The sequence below is a fragment of the Loxodonta africana genome, chromosome 8 (assembly GCF_030014295.1).
Source record: "Loxodonta africana isolate mLoxAfr1 chromosome 8, mLoxAfr1.hap2, whole genome shotgun sequence".
NCBI lineage: Eukaryota > Metazoa > Chordata > Mammalia > Proboscidea > Elephantidae > Loxodonta > Loxodonta africana.
In genome coordinates, this window is record NC_087349.1 from 94,406,591 (window position 1) to 94,423,662 (window position 17,072).

Sequence of the window (17,072 nt, forward strand, 5' to 3'; positions counted from 1 at the left end):
TGCTTTCACGTTTTTCCTCAGCTATCCCAGGGTAACCACTTAGGTAAATATTCCTGGGGTATTTGCTTACTAGACATTTCTTGAATGGTATGTCCTTTTTCTTCCCTCTGCTTTTAAATATATGATCCATTTTGTTTTGCTTCTAACCCATAAAAAGCGGATTAAAGAATAAAACTATTTTTAAGGAAAAGTTTTACCAAATGTGATCTTGCGATACCATATTTCATACTACAAGCAGCAAATGTAATCCAGATCAGCCCTCTCCCTTCTCCTGTGTGCTTGGACTGTAGTCACCAGAATAAGGGGAAAGAGACAAAGGAAAAGACTGGGGACCAGGAGATGTGAGAAGGCACCCATGGGCCAGGGTGTGAGATATCCAGCTTGTCCCCCAGTGGACTGTCTGTCCATGATGACCATGGCATCCTGGTCAGCCCACCCCACGGTCCGAGAGGCTGTACTTGGGCCTCTTAGAGGTGGCAGCCCCATGTTGCGCTTCCCTCTTCCTAGCCTCTTTTTTTATGGCAGCGGTAAGGCACATAAAGGAAATTATTGTATTAAATGACCCAGCTGTAGCAGCTATTTCTTCCTAAAGCAAGGCCCCTAGTATGAGAAGTGGTGCGGTTTTCTCTTCCTCCTTCTCACATGCCTTTTGTGAGTCCCACATGCGGTTACTCTTGCTATTGCTTTCTTTTTCCCCCACTCAGCATTCCTAGAAGTAAAAAGGAACGCAAGCAAAAATCTTAAAAAGATAAACATGGAGACAGCATAGCATAATGCAATAAGCACAGGCTCTGGAGTCAGACGGACCAGGCTTTGATCCTGCCTCAATCACTTAGTGCTGATGTGACCCTGGATATGTTACTTAGCTTTCCAGAGACTTGTTTCTTCCTTCAGAAAGTGGGATAATAATTGCCTACCCTTGTTGCTGGGGCTTTCTGTGTTCGTAAAGCACCTAGCTCAATGCTTGAAACAGGAACACCTTAAAAAATTAAATCCAAACCCAAACCCACTGCCCTCGAGTACATTCCGACTCATAGCGGCCCTATAGGACAGAGTAGAGCTGCCCCGTAGAGTTTCCAAGGACCATCTGGTGGATTCAAACTGCTGACCTCTTGGTTAGCAGCTGTAGCACTTAACCGCTACGCCACCAGGGTTTCCTCAAAAATTAAAGCTATAATTATTACCATTGTTATGAATATATGTATAATTCAGGCTGTAAATGTGGGGGTGGGAAAACAGCTGATTTGAAGGTCTTAGGATTCTGTGTTCTATGATTCTATATTCTATGACAGCAACAATGGGCTCAAGCATAATAACGATTGTGAGGATGGTACAGGACCAGGCAGTGTTGGCGTTCTGTTAGACGTAGAGTCACTATGAGTAAGAACCGACTCAACGGCACTTAACAACAAAAGCAACATGATTTGAATTATCTTTTTACTGTAATTGTTATTGTAAAAGAGTATTTCTAATTTGGCATTTCAGAATAGAAACGGACCCGACATGGTTTGACTTTATTTAGGCCCTCTACATCTTGCCCTTGTAACGTCCTCCTAACTGGTCTTATGACCTCTTCTGTTCATTGTTATAGGATTATTTTCCTAGAAATAAATATTTAGGATTAATAAGGGAGTAAATGAAAAATATTCACTGTAATTGGCATTCAGCACATGGCTCTCCCTCCCTGCCTGCCAACGGGAAAAACAAGGGATACTTGAGGAAGGAGGGCAATATGTAAAAAAGGAAATTTAGGAACAGATGGCATTGGCTCACCGATTGGCAGGTACCTCTGTCAATTCAGGCTTCAACAGCCCTGGGTTCTCTTCCCCAGGTCCCTGTCTGAGCCTCTTGGGGAATAGCCATTGGAAGTCCAGTGGCAATGCTTTGAGAGACTTGGACTCCTAGAGGGAACAGATATCCTTTAGTCACATTTATTGATATGGACCTTTAGTCATTTATGAAAATAACTAGATTTGCAAGCAACTTGAGGGCTGTGTCCATATCTAGCATATGGAACGCTTTAGCCCTCAATGCAAATTTTTTGAATGTGAGGAAAGAAGGGGCAGAGGAAGAAAGGAAGAAAAGAAGAAGGAAGGAAAATGTGTTCACAAACCAGGAGTCTATAAGCAAGGGTTGTGCCACTCATTTCTGTGATACCTGAGTTCATTCCACTGGGGAGATTGAAGCTATGTGTATTTGTATGCCACTGTCAGCCATAACCCCTTGCTTTTACTTACTGAAGACTCTCAGACTTTGTGATCAAGTGACTCTCCCTCTCACTTGCCCTGGTCTAATCATGACTGTGTGTGTGTGTGTTAAATCAGTGTTCTTCGTTATTAACATGCTCAATTACTGCCTATAACACTTTTCCTCCCTTGAACTGAAATGGTTCACATACTTTATCCCTTTCTGAACATAGCACATTTTTGAGGCACAAAGGGACATGTAGAATTATCGCTGTTTTACAAATAGAAAACGGAGGCAGAAAAAGCTAAATAAATATCTTACATGGTTACAGGAAGGGTTAGGTCTAAAATCCAAATCTCCTAGCCCACTGTGCTTCCCACTAGACCATACAGACCACAATGGTACAAATACTTTTCTAGCTAGACCCTCCTCCTGTGGAAGTTATTCTTGATCTGGCCATCTTTTCACTGAAATTGGTCTAACAGTGTGGGAGGAGAAGGGCAGAAATAGCTTCATGCAGTCTCTCTTCTTTGCTGTGAGGATTGTCTTAAAGATTTATCCCATGTTTATGTTGTACTTAATTTTTATTAGCTATATAGGTGAAATAATAGCATTATCACAGAGATAATTGGAAATACTGTGAGTTATTTCTGCTTCAGACAAGCAATTGTGCAATTTACATTAGTTTAGCTATAATAGTTGACTCAGAACATGTGAAGATAAAGTGGCATATTAGAAGGGAGTGGATTACTGAACATACAAGCAGAGGAGCATTTTTCACACACATGATCTTTTTTAAGGAACTGGACAGGAACTTAGAAATCATCTGGTTTACCTCCCTCATATAACAGCTGAGGTAACTAAGGCCTCGGAAGGTGAAGTGACTTAGTGGTTGATATTAAAAAGCAGGAGTGTGTATAATTTTACTATGTTCCCTATTAAATTGCAGATGGATAAACATCTCAGAATAAAAACCTCTTGGTCTTTTCTAGCCTTGTGACTTTACAAGCCCAGTACCTTGGATGTGTCCTTCCTTTGCTCTAATCTACTAAAGGCCACGATGACAACATCCTCTCTGGTGTCCAGAGTCTGAAAATTTTTCCCACTGGGAATTACCTTATGAGCTTCTTTGCCTAACATTTCGCCCGCTTGCCTTTATCAGCCTCCAGACTCTGTCAGGTTTTAGCCTAACCTTTTCTGGTGAATTCTTTTTATTCCAGAGCCGTCAGACTTGGATTTCTCTTATCTGCAGCTCTGGTGTTCACATCTTCCTGCTGAAGGATATTGCTTGGAAGAGCTAGCTTGGCTGCCCTTTGTCAGTTGTATGATAAAGGGCAATTTTCTTAGCTTCTCTACTTCTCGATTTTCTCAATTTGTAAAGTGGGAATAATAATGGTACTTTATCAGAGAGTTGTGGTAGAAATTAGAGTAGTACATGTGAAATGCATAGCCTGGCCTGTAGCAAATTCTCAATAAATGTGAGGTTCCATTAATCCCAAAGGTATTTGGAGAACTCGACAAAAGGATTCTAGAATTCAATTACAGGAGAAACATAAGATCAGACGGGAGAATTTTTAAAAAGATGTAAAATTTGCCTTTTCAGAACATTTATTATAAAGTAACGGTAAATGGCAATGTTACAATTATAGGAAGAGAGATTGATGCACCAAAATAGAAAGTTCAGAATTGATTAAAATATGGAAGGCTTGAAGAGAATTTGTATCCAAAAACGACTACTCAAAACTGGGACCACCATTTTATTATAGATAGTAGGAAGACCAAAAGTTTGCTTGAAAAATAAGTAAAATTAAAATTAATAGTACATTTATTTTACATTTGTTAAAATTTAGGTTATAAAATAGCTGCAATTACATGCTAATTCTTGGAGACAACAAAAAAGTATTGAGTGGGTTTTTTTGTTTGTTTTTCTTTTGTTTTGTTTTTGGCTTGATGCACACTCAGATTTGCCCTTTACAAAGAGGGCCCTTTTTAAGAAAAAATATTCCAAGGCACTATCAGATTTATAGAAACCCTGATGGCATAGTGGTTAAGAGCTACGGCTGCTAACGAAAAGGTCGGCAGTTCGAATCCACCAGGCACTCTTTGGAAACTCTATGGAGCAGTTCAGTGCCATTCCATAGGGTCGCTAAGAGTTAGAATCCACTCCGTGGCAACCGGTTTATTCTATTTACAAAGGACCTCTCTTAATCCTTTGATATTCAAATCGTTTTCTTCAGAAACATCTATCATGTCATCACTCTTCTCAGTTTTCTTCTCTTCATTGTTGACGGGACTGGCTGCCAGGTTTTCACTGGCCTAGCATGTGGCCGGAGCGGTTCTCCAATAGCACTGCCACTGGATTAAATCTTGCATTCCTTGCAAGAGTTGTAGTTACCCACTGTGGCCAATTTACGCTGTATTTGCAACAATCCGATGGTCAGTGGGAGATTAACCAATAAAGAAGTTGGTAGCAGGCAGGAATTGACCTCCCATTAAATGAAGAATGATATTTGATTGGAGACTAATTTTATATATGGTCAATTAGCTTATGAGTGAATATCTTTGTGTTATGACTTTTGCTTTTCTATAACATTTCATGACCATAGCGACTGGGAATTAAAACTTCTGTAAGTGGGGGAACCTCCACCCTCATTTTGTATGTAAGAATTTAGATAGAATGTGCTAACCCTAATTCTGACCTCATGTGCTAATGTGGCATTTCAAAGTAATGGGGAGAGGACAAGATATATTAGTTAAAAAATGGTGCTGGGAACTGGCCAATCATTTGAGGGAAAAAATAATTTGATTACCTAGCTCATGCCTCAATATATTTCAGATGAATAAGAGGTTTAAATGTAAAAAAAAAAAAAAAATCACAAACACAGGCGGAAATAAAAGTGAATACATACATATGAAAGTAGGATAGACCTTTCTAAATAAGTCAGCAAAGCCAGAAAACATAAAGGAGATGACTGAGCTTCAGCTATGTACTTATCAAAATCTGGTCCACAAGGCTATAAATGAAAGCATTGAATTAATGGTATTTATCACTGGCAGTGGAGCTATAGGTGATGTCCAAGTCTGCTCCTACTTTTTCTCTTCCATATATTTTCTATAAATAGCATATATAACTTTTGTAAAATGGATTGTGACTAGAAAATACCAATGAGAAAGCCACTATAATTCTGTCAGAAATTATGGTAAGGGGAAAACAAAGGCCAATTTCATAAATCAGGAAAATGAATGGCTTTTCTTTTTCTCAAAAGGAAGTAAGTTATTGACAGCCATTGACCATGTGTTTGTGGGACTTGTTTGCATTTCAATTCTGATAAACTAACCCAAACCCTTCACAGAATTCTTTGCGTAAATGTGTACAGCGTGTTTATGGATTCTGTCTCCTTCCCATCTCCTCATGGGTAACTGGCTAAATCATGGAGTTGTTGATTTCTGAGTAATTTTTTTTTTTTTTAACCTTATAACAAAGGACTTCATAATTGCTAAATCTGGTAAGCATTTTATGTAAAACCCACTGGGCTACTTTGCAGCATTTTATAATGAGACCATTCCCTTCCTAGGATGTTTTCATCCCTGGACCCCTCTTTTACTGCTGGAACCTCCTCCTGCCCCTCTCAGGCTTATCTTTTTCAGTCTGCTTTGTGGCTTCTTGTTCCTTTTCCTGTGTTTTGACTCTGAGTGTCCCATCTTCATGCTCTCCTGGACAGTCTCATCCAGTTTACTACCTGACCTCCATGTACTTTTCAGATTATACGTTTCTGTCTGGCCTCTCTTTCAGGCTTCAGACTCAAGTATACAAGATTGGCTTCTGGACATGTCTCACCAATATACCTTAAAAAAAAAAAACCCAAACCAAACCCATTGCAGTTGAGCCGATTACAACTCATAGCGATCCTATAGGATAGGGTAGAACTGCCTCATAGAGTTTCCAAGGAGCATCTGGTGGATTCGAACTGCCAACCTTTTGGTTAGCAGCCATAGCTCTTAGCTACTACACCACCAAGGTTCCCAGTAAGCCTCTCCGATTCCACACAGCTGAGTGGAATTTCTCTCTTCCTGTGTGTCTGATCTTAGACGCAGGCCTGCCCAGGCCAGGGACCTCAAAAACACCCTTGACCCTCGTTTCCTTCACTCCCCATGTTCAGTCTACCAATAGAATCTGATAGTGGACCTCCCAATCTCTTTTTTCAGTTTCCATGTTGCTGTTACCTTACTTAACACCCTTATCTCCTATTCAAACTATTAAGATGATCTTGAGCTTAAAGCGACTTATAAAAAGCAGTGTTTTAGAAATAGAAATCTGATGGTGGTATACAGTATGGAGGAAGTATGAAAAATAAGGAAAAATACACAGGAGTCCATCCAAGTTTTAGTTGCTGTTGATGGAGATGGTTAAGTTGGTCAGGATATTTTGCTAGTTATGGATAATGTGTTTCCTTTCAAACACAATGAACTTGTTATGATGAAGGTGCATCAAAAAAGAGATACATGTCAACACCTGGATCTGAGGAATTTCAGCTTGTGGGAAAGATCGACACCAGAAATGTAGATTTTAATATCATCAGCCTAGAGGTCATCATTTAAGCTTTACAATTGATTGGACCTCTTACGGAATAAAGGCATAAGGAAGGGAATGCAGAGTTTGGGGCTTAGCTGCAGAGCTATGGATTGGGGACAAGAGTGTTCTACAGGGAAGACTGAAATTCAAGGAACTCAAGGGAGAAGTAGCATCGGCACTATCAAGGACAGCAGGAAGTAATGGAGGAATCTATCCTGTAACGGGAAGAAACTAAATAGGAAGGCAGATAGCAGAAAAAGTAGGACATTGTCAGGGTGTATATGCATGTATTTTCTTTTACAAAAAGATACTTAGACATATTTGAAGGTCAGGGAGTGGTGGCAAGATGACAAGTACTAACATCCAGTGTTCATGCTAAAATGGAAGCTTTAGAGAAGCAGAAGGAGTAATCTAGAATATAGGTGAACCGAAGAGGGCATTTGGGAAGAGAAAAAGTGAGAACACGGATATAAACTGGGGATATATGGAAATGAAAAAAGGAAAGTTTAGTGAAGGCCAGCTGCATGGGTTTTAGAAAAGTAAAATTTTATTATAATCTGTGAGAGAGCAAGAAGGAGTGAATAGTGAAGTGGTAAATTTAAAGTTGACTTGCAGTAGCCAATGTGGGAAGGACCAGCTCAGCCATTTTTTAACTGTTTAGCTATTTATTCTTTTGGAGCCATGGTTTCCTCACTTGAAAAATTGAGAATAACACCCCTTGTTTTTTTTTTAAACAACTGATTATTTTTCAAAATTGGTTTTTGAAACTCAACTTGTATCCTGTAAGTAAAGGAAGCATTCAGTTATTAATAGGATGCTGATTCTTTAGGACTTTATAGGGAGTCCTTAATAAGATGAATGGAAGATTGGTGGCAGACTTAGTGGGGAAGAATATTTGAATCCAGGATTAGAGTTGGATTTGACAGGAGAAGCAATTAGGAACAACTATAGGGGAAGGTCTACCATCAAAGACCTAGTAGAATAACATTCTCCTTGTGTGTACTTAGCAAATACTTGTTGATAGACAAACTGGCTGGTAACTAATTACAATGTGATGACCAAAGACCAACTTCTTGGAAACAGGATTTTAAAAACAGGAATAGTATACCAGGGGAGTTGGAGGAATTTCCTTCCCGGCAGATGTTTAAATAATGTGGATACTCAACAGTCTAAAGATATTTGGGGAAAACCCAGCCTTAAAGCAGGGGCATAAGTTAAACAACTTTTAAAAGACGTCACTATGTCTATTTCTTTAATCATGTTGTACGGACAGATATGTAAAATGCCCATTTTTACCCTTACCCATCTATGAATATGAGCTTTTCTTCATTTTTTACTGTTCTTCTATGGAAACCCTAACTCTGTGTAGTTTTCAGTATCCTTAACGATTGCATAAGTTCGCCAAAAGAAAAAGTATCTCAACTGTGGTGCATCCCTCAGGAAGAAATGTATCTCTGAGGCTTTGTATCATATCAAAAAAAGTAACTTTTCTCACATATTCAATTAACATTTGGGACTGTTTTGTCTTCAAATATGAGTATGAAAAAAATTGGTGTTTATTCCAGCAGTTGTTGGCTATAAAAACACATTATGAAGAGTTCTTTACTGGTTCACCACAAGCATGTAATAATTTTTTTCCCCACTTTTCTTCCCCTCAACTTTTGCCCCCAACTTGTGCTGTCTCAGTGGAAATAGATTTTCAATACTAAGTTTTACTGATTCACCTCAAACTTGTAGGAGCTTGTAGAAAGTTGTTTCCTTCCGTCAACTTTTACTGTCTCTGCTCTCTTTCTCTGAGGAATTAGGTCTTCAACAATAAGATGAATAATACATTTCTCTGCATTCAGTGGAAATTCATGAATATTTTAAAAGTTGTATTTTTTTTTCACTTTTTCTTTAGATTTTAGGGTGCCAGGCTAAAGTACTCTAATTACTTAAAAAGTGCTTCATTCATCAGTCAGGTAACTTATGTGAGAAACTCATTAAGCTTTATTTTGCATCACATTGTTTTCATCAAAAATTTAAAAATATGTGCAGAATGAGATTACCCATGTATAGATGGGGCAGACCCAGCCATTTGGCCCAAATTCTTATGGCTTAGTCATATTAAGTTCTTGCCGGTACAACTAGCCTAAAATGGGAATGAAACTCCACTTGTGGCACTGTTCAGCCACAATGAGACGAGATGGCATTCTGCCAGTCTGAACCGCTGTTGTGGAATGAAGCCGGGTCCATGCCGCCAACTTTTTAAAAAATCTGTTCACGCTAAACTTTTCTTAAACCATTTCTAGTGGGTTTATTCAAATAAATTGGTTCAATAGCCAAACTCTTCTGATTTATGTGTAGTGCAGATATTTTACAATTAAAAAGTAAAGTGAAAATCTGTTCTCTTATTTTTGGTGGTGTCTTAGTATATAGATACCTGATTTTAGAAAAGTAAGCACCTTACATTGTATTCCATTGTACAGTTTGTCTCAAATCTTTTTTTTCTTTTACTTAGCTTCTTATTTTTTTAAATGTCTCTATATTTTTGCTTTAAAATAAATATTTCAGTTAGCTAGACATTATTGTATTCCTTTCAAGTCTGCTTTCTGAGCCATACTCCAGTGTCACATGGAAAATGTTACCCAAAAATAATGTGATGTTACTCTGTAGCTTTCAGAAGCCACAATTTATGCTAATACCGATAGGATGGTTTTTAGTTAGTATAGGTGTTTGCATGTTGATTGCTCTAAGGTGTTTTTGGCATTGGACAAAAATAGGCTTGGAGTGACTGCAATCATAACGTAAGCAGCAAGTACATTGTACCGCTGAGTAGCATGGCAAGGGTGCAAGGCTGCCGTTGACCAGCATTCAGGTTATGAGCAAATGCAGTGGCAGATATTAAGGGTGCAGGTGTAGAAGTCTGGCTGAGTGTCAGTGAAAAAAATAAAGTCAGATGTAAATGGAACATTTAATCAGCGTATGTGACTGTGTACTTGTGCAAATAAATTACCTGATGTTTTAACTTGTCTTTTTTAAGAGAGAAAAAATTTTTCCTTTCAAAATTAGATAAAACACCCAGCTATGATAAATTTTTAAACTTACCATGTTGGTTCATGGAAAACCATTTAGCTAATAAATTATGCACTTTCTATACTGTTTTCATTGAAAAATACATCATACAGAAAGCCAAGAGGAGACTCCAAGGTGAAATTTGTTAAGTGCATACGTACTATGTTCCAGGCACTGTTCTAGGTACTAGGAGTCACAGTGGTGAACTGGACAAACACAGCCCCTGACCTCATAGAGCTTACATCCTGGCATGGGGCAGTCAATAAACAGGGAAACAATTTCCGACAGTGAAAAGTGTAATGCACAAAAATAAATCGGTAAGGGGAGAAAGTGACAGCTGTAAACCATTTGTGCCTACGTCTTTTTTTTGACTAAAGCGTCTTTCGCTTTTCCTTCACTTAGTGAAATGGGAGGATGCTGTATCTTTTGGACCGAGGCACATTCCTTCTGTGACTAGTTTAAAATAACTCTGGTGATATAATTTTATAGTTTATTGCTACTAATATTATTTGAGTACTTAGAGTTTTAAAGTTTTCTGATCCAAGAATGTCTTTCAGTTTTCAGGAAAGGAACCAAAGCAATGCTAGAGAAGTTTTCTTAATATATAAAATTTGATAAAATATTTGTAATGATCATTAAAAACTTTTGTACCATTGAAGTTTTTTCATATTATTTTCATTGTATCTTTATTTTGAGTTTCTTCTTATTTTTGTGTTATATAATCAGCCATTATTAGATCTCTACTGTCTGTTGACATCAGCTTAATAGACTGACATCCCTGAGGACAGAGACTTTGCCATTCGTTTTCCTGTCCCTGGAAGTTAATACAGTTTGACCATAGAAGATGCTGATTGAATTCAAATTGACTTGAATTATTTACCAGAACATTATCTCCCCTTCCTCAGTTCTTTATAATTCAGCCTTCTGCCTCTTACTCCCAATCCACCTCCATCTGGCCCTCCACCAGCCCTTTTTGCTTTGCTTTGTGGAACCTCATGGATTTCTGCCCTAGGTCCCTTGTCACTTCCCAGCCCTGAATAAACATTTGCCTTTTCTTTGACCTCCTCTGGACCTGGAAATTGTTGCTAAAATTCATCATAAAACTGACCAACTGTTTCTACCTCCTTTCATGTAGTGTGACGTCACCTGGGTCTGCCTCTGCCAATCAGAGTTCCATTTATCTGTTTTTGATTGATTTCCTCTCTTATTCCCAACAAAAGTTAATCCTTGTCATTTTGCTCAAGCCCCACCTCTTTCTCCTCCCCCAGACTCTGTGGAAGGCCTCACTTCTACTGTACAATGAAGATCACTATCCAAAGCAAACTCCAGTTCCCATTTGTTTGTTTCAACATTTCTATGGAACTTAATTCGTCTTTTGTCTTTCTGTTCTTTCTCGGAAGACACACTTGGTCTTAAAATCAAACTCAGACTTGCTACCTTGGCCTACAGGGTTCTTCTTCCTCCCCTCACCCCCCATTCACTTCTTCAACAGCAACTTCTTCACAGTTCCTCTTGTCCACTCTACTTTAGCCACATGGATGTTCTTTCAGTTCTACTCATCAACTTTTTCCTGCCTCTGGTCTTTACGTAAGCTGTTCCTTTTGCCTTGAATACTATCCACTATCTGTCCCCAAATGTTCCCCTCTACACACACATTCTTACCAGCTAAATTATATTCCTCCTTCAGGTCTCAACTTGCTAGGTAACTTTCCTGTAAAAGATTTTCCATGACCCCCAACCTAAAGGTTCTTTTTGTTGTTCTCTCTCACAGCTCTTTGGACTTTTTCTTCATAGCATATTCATATTTTATGTCCACTTGTGGTTTATTTAATATTTACCCATTATCCTGTGCCACCACCTGTCTGTCATTTGTCATACTGTGGTGGCTTGCGTGTTGCTGTGATGCTGAATGCTATGCCGCTGGTATTTCAGATACAAGCAGAGTCACCTGTGGTAGATAGGTTTCAGTAGAACCTCCACACTAAGACAAACTAGGAAGATCTACTAATGAAATTTATCCAAGGAAAACCCTATGGATCACAACAGAATATTGTTCAGTATAGTCCTGGAGGATGAGCCCGCTAGGTTGGAAGGCACTCAAAACACACAATGGCCGCAACAATGGACTTGAGTATACCAATGCTTGTGAAGATAGAGCAACCCAGCAGTGTATAGTTGTACATGAGGTTGCCATGAGTCAGAGCTGACTTGAGGACAATAACAATAATAACATCCTTTAAGTTTCATGAGGGGAGAAACCATGTCTGTTACTCACTACCATATACCCAGCTTTGTGCCTTCCATATAAGGAGTGTCTGCAACACAGTTGATGAATGAATCTTATCCTCCCCTATTTCGCTGTTTCTTAGGGACCTTGTGGCATCATTTATTCATTTCATGGAACCTTTTGCCTTTTCTTTTCCACTGTCCCCTTCACATTTCTAAATGTGGCTCAGTTCTCCCATTTCAGTAATTCCCCCTAACACTACAAGCCCTTCATGCTATTATATTAACTGCCTGCCTTTCTCCTCCTCCGGACTTATAAACTGTACCAGTTATATATTGTGGCCTCTTAAGTATTAATTTGAGATGAAGCTAAATGGTAGCATCTGTAAACAGTTCGTCTTTTGGCCCAGGTACAACATTAGGAGCATAGTTAACACATTTAGAGTTCTTAAGGAGGAAGGAATTTTATTTGTGAAATAGAACTACTTTTTGTTTATTTAACAGATATTTTAAAAAATACCACTGTGTGCCAGGTATTATATTAGGCATTGGGGTATAATGATTAACAAGAGACAGGATCTTGTCCCTCGTAGACCTTATATTCTGGTGGAAGAGACAGATTAAATAAACAGTTACACATCTAAATAAGATAATTGCAGGTAGCATTAAGTGCGATAAAACAAACAGAGAGGTGACAGAGTTAGTGGTGGAGACTGCTTTAGATGGGGTGATTGGGAAAAGTTTCTGTGAGAGAGAAAACCAGTTCCTGTGGAGTCAGCTCTGAGTCATGGTGACCCCATGTGTGTCAGAGTACAGCTGTGCTCCATAGGGTTTTCAATGATTGAATTTTTGGAAGTAGATTGCCGTGTCTTTCTTCCAAGGCACTTCTGGGTGGACGCGAACTGCCAGTCTTTTGGTTAGCAGCCAAGCATGTAATCGTTTGCACCACTCAGGGACTCCTCTCTGAGAAGAAAGAGGAGAAAATGAGAAACTAGGGGAATAACATTCCAAGCTGAAGGAATAGAATTTAAAGGCCTTGAAGGAAAAAGTGGAGCCCTAGTGGCAAAGTGGTTAAGAGTTCAGGCAGCTAACCAAAAGGTTGGCAGTTCAAATCCACCAACCACTCCTTGGGAAACCTGTGGGGCAGTTCTACTCTGTCCTATAGGGTATCAACTCAATGGCACACAGCAGCAGCAAAAGGAAGAAAGGGCTTGGCATATTCAAGGACACATGACCTACCTGGCTTGATCTTAAAGAGGAAGAGAGTGGCAGGTAGAGCCGGATCATGTGGGATTCCTTATGCTCCATGGTGAGGAGCTTAGGTGTTATCCTGTGAGTAGCAGGAAAGACATCAAATGGTCTTAGGCTGGGAAATTACATGACCTGATCGATTGTTTCAAAAATTACTATGGTAGCTTTATGGGGAATGGTTTGGAAAACAGCTGGAATGGAAACAGAAATCAAACCAGACCCATTGCCACTGAGTCGATTCCAACTCATAATGACTCTATAGGACAGAATAGAACTGCCCCATAGGATTTCCAAAGAGCACCTGGTGGATTCAAACTACTGACCTTTTGGTTAACAGCCGAACTCTTAACTGCAGGAGACAGCTAAAAAGACTACTGTAGAAGTGTAGGTAAGAGATGACTTACATAGGGTTGTGGCCATGGAGATATAAGTGGACAGATCTAAGGCATATTTTAGTGGATAGAATACTTAGAAGTTGGTGATAGATTGCATTTAAGGAGCAAGAGAAAGGGAAGAAGCAAAGATGACTCCTGGAATTTGGCTTTAGTAACATGGGATGGTAGTGTTACTGGTGAAATGAGGAAGTCTGAGGGAAGAACAGGGTGTAGGTATGGAGGAGGCAGAATCAAAAGATCAGTTTTGGATATATTCCGTTTCAGATGTTTAGTTGGCATCCAGTTTAGATGTCAAGTGATCTGGAGCTCAGGGAGAAGGCCTGGGTGGGAGATAGAATATAGACAGCAGTCTATATGTTGTATTTGAAGCTGGATCGGATCACTTACATGGATGGAGAAAGAGAATGGAGGCTAATCTAAACCTTGAGGCCCTCCAGCATCTATAGATCAGGTAGAAGGGCAAGAGCCAACATCAGAAGCTGAGGAGAAGCAGCCAAGGAATGAATAAGAGGAAAACTGTGAGAAGGTAGTCACTTGGAAGCCAGGAGTGGGGAGGATTTCTAAGATCAGCTTTGCGATGTGCTACTGAGACGGAGCAAGGTGAGGGCAGAGGCAGGAGTGGACGTACTTCTATCTGAGATTTTTATAAATTTTGTAATACTTCTTTAATTTATTCTTTATCTTCAATGGAAATAAAGTTTTACACGTGTCTTGCTAACCTTTTTTCTTAGTCTATAGAAATAGAAAATACAAATACTGTATCAAATAAGCTAGTACTTTCTCCCCATATTGTTATTTCTTCAAAGGGACACAGTATCAGGCCATGTTGCTTAACTTGAACAATCCCAGGCTGCTTGTCTTAGAGGCTCAGCCCTAAAACCAACCTGTTGCTGTTGAGTTGATTCCGACTCATAGGAACCCTATAGGACAGAGTAAAATGCTCCATAGGGTTTCCAAGGGTATAGATCTTTACAGAAGCATACTGCCACATCTTTCTTCCGAGGAGTGGCTGGTGGGTTTGAACTGCCGACCTTTCAGTGAGCAGCCAAGCACTTAACAATTGTGCGACTAAGGATCCTTTTTTAGAGGTCCAGGCCCTTCAAATTCTGGCTTAATCCTGCCTTCCTCTCTTACTCTTCTTTATCGTGAGCCCTCTCCTCCAGGAAGGCCATTTCTTTACTTATTCCCTCCTCTGTTCCACGCCCTATAGAGGGCAATGAAAAAGTAATGGTGAGCAAAGCAGACATGATCTTTACCATCCTGGTATTTTGTTAATTAATGACATTGATTTCAATTAGTGAAATTTTAATTAACAAAAAAATCATACAGATATTTAGTTACAACATGAGGTAAATACTTGTGAAAACAGTATTTGTGTACTATGGAGACTCGACTTTGGAAGTAGCAATGGAAATGAAGAAGAGCAGATGGTGAGAACTTTTTCAGGAGGTAAATTCGACATGATTCGGTAATTTACTGAGATATCGTTGAGGGGGAAAGAGAGGTATCAGGAAAGATTCCTTGATCACTGGCTTCAGTTGGCCGACACGCCATTTGTCAAAGGGCATCTTTGAAAAAGGGAGATAGATCATAAGTTCAGTTTCGTCCATGTTGAATTTGAGTGTTAGTCTCATGTCTACTTTTCCTGAAGCAAGCCTTCCCTTTTGCTGATTTTTCTCTTATAGATAAGAAATTTGGGAATATCATATGCTGCAACCTAATGCTTATTGTCTATACTTCCTGTCTTAGTCACGTAGTGCTGCTATAACAGAAATACCGCAGGTGGATGGCTTTAACAAAGAGAAATTTATTCTTTCACTGTCTAGTAGGCTACAAGTCCAAATTCAGGGCATCAGCTCCAGGGGAAGGCTTTCTCTGTCAGGTCTGGAGGAAGGTCCTTGTCATCAGTCTTCCCTTGGTCTGGGAGCGTCTCAGCACAGGCATCTCAGGTCCAAAGGACGTGCTCTGCTCCCAGCACTGCTTTCTTGGTGGTATGATGTCCCCATGTCTCTCTGCTCACTTCTCTCTTTTATATCTCACAAGAGATTGGCTTAAAACACTAATCTTGTAGATCTCATCAATATAACTGCCACCAAACCATCTTACTACATCATAGCGATAGGATTTACAACACACAGGGAAATCACCTTAGATGATAAAATGGTAGACAATCATACAAGGGAATCATGACCTAGCCAAATTGACAGATATTTCTGGGGGACACAATTCAATCCATGGCACTTCCCAGTTGACATTTCATGTTATATTGTTTGGTTCCCTAATTGTTGCATGTGTGTTCTAAGTCAGTTATCCATGTGTGTGGGCACAAAATGCATTATACAACTGATAACATTTGTCAGGGCATCATAATGCTAATGGTATATATTGGTAACTGGATTTCCTATGCCTGTACATAAGGTTTTTGAGACACAGCCCAATTTCTTATGGGTTAATTAACAATCACAGGGGGTTATAAAATAATTAGCGTCTTTTGGGGCATGAGTGAGTTTATTCACAGAAGATGAACTACACACTCCTAACTTACTAGTGGAATATGTTCTCTATTTGAAACCACTTTATAATTGAAGAGGTGAAACCACAACTATTTATTGAATTGAATAGTATTTAACCGAAACCCAAGTAAAGTGCAAGGATGGTACACCCTTGAGTGTTCCCAGTCTTAAATTTAACTTTTTGTGAGTTTTTTCTTTAGCTTCTAAACCTGACCCAGTATGGTACCAAACATCACCTAAATTTTTGTCTTTAAAAGACTTTGATAGCCTTCTTCGTACTGTTTCTCAAATTAGCCTCGCAGATTTCAGCATTGGAAAGTTGGGATTTTATTTTCCCAGCTGTTTAACTGTAATATATTTGAAGACAGAGGCACTGTCCTGTGAGTTTATAGCCTAAATAAATCTATTTTAAAGGTGTGTTGGTTAGAAGCCAGATGGCATAATGGGATGACATATGAGCTATTCACATTTGAAGACCTGGCACTAAATTCATCTCAGGATGCCAGGAAAATGACTTTAGAGGTGTAAATTTGCTGGAGTCCTTGGTGGGCATCTGAGAACATCACAGAACCATTGTAAAGTTTAACATAATGTATCCTCTGTAAATTATATTGCCATGTTAGCCACCTAAGGTACAAAAGGGCAATTCGAATGACTTAGTAGGCATTCCAAATCTTGTTTAATGAGTAATGGGAAGTACAAGCCTGTCTAGAAGAAGACTGGCCTAATCTAAAGGATTGTACATGGGATCGGGAGTTGGAATTTAAGTTTTTCTATTTCTCTCGTCTTTATCTGGCTTGTTGGTTTTTCAGCAAGTATTTACATAAGCCCCTTTATCCGAGTCTTCATCATTTTAGGCATGGGTTTTACAAC

The 17,072-nt window shown here is 39.3% G+C and overlaps 1 protein-coding gene across 5 annotated transcripts in view; it reads left to right on the forward strand.

Moving 5' to 3' along the window:
• BBS9 (Bardet-Biedl syndrome 9) overlaps positions 1–17,072 on the forward strand; it is a 504,171-nt gene that overhangs the window by 427,488 nt on the left and 59,611 nt on the right. The window lies entirely within an intron of this gene.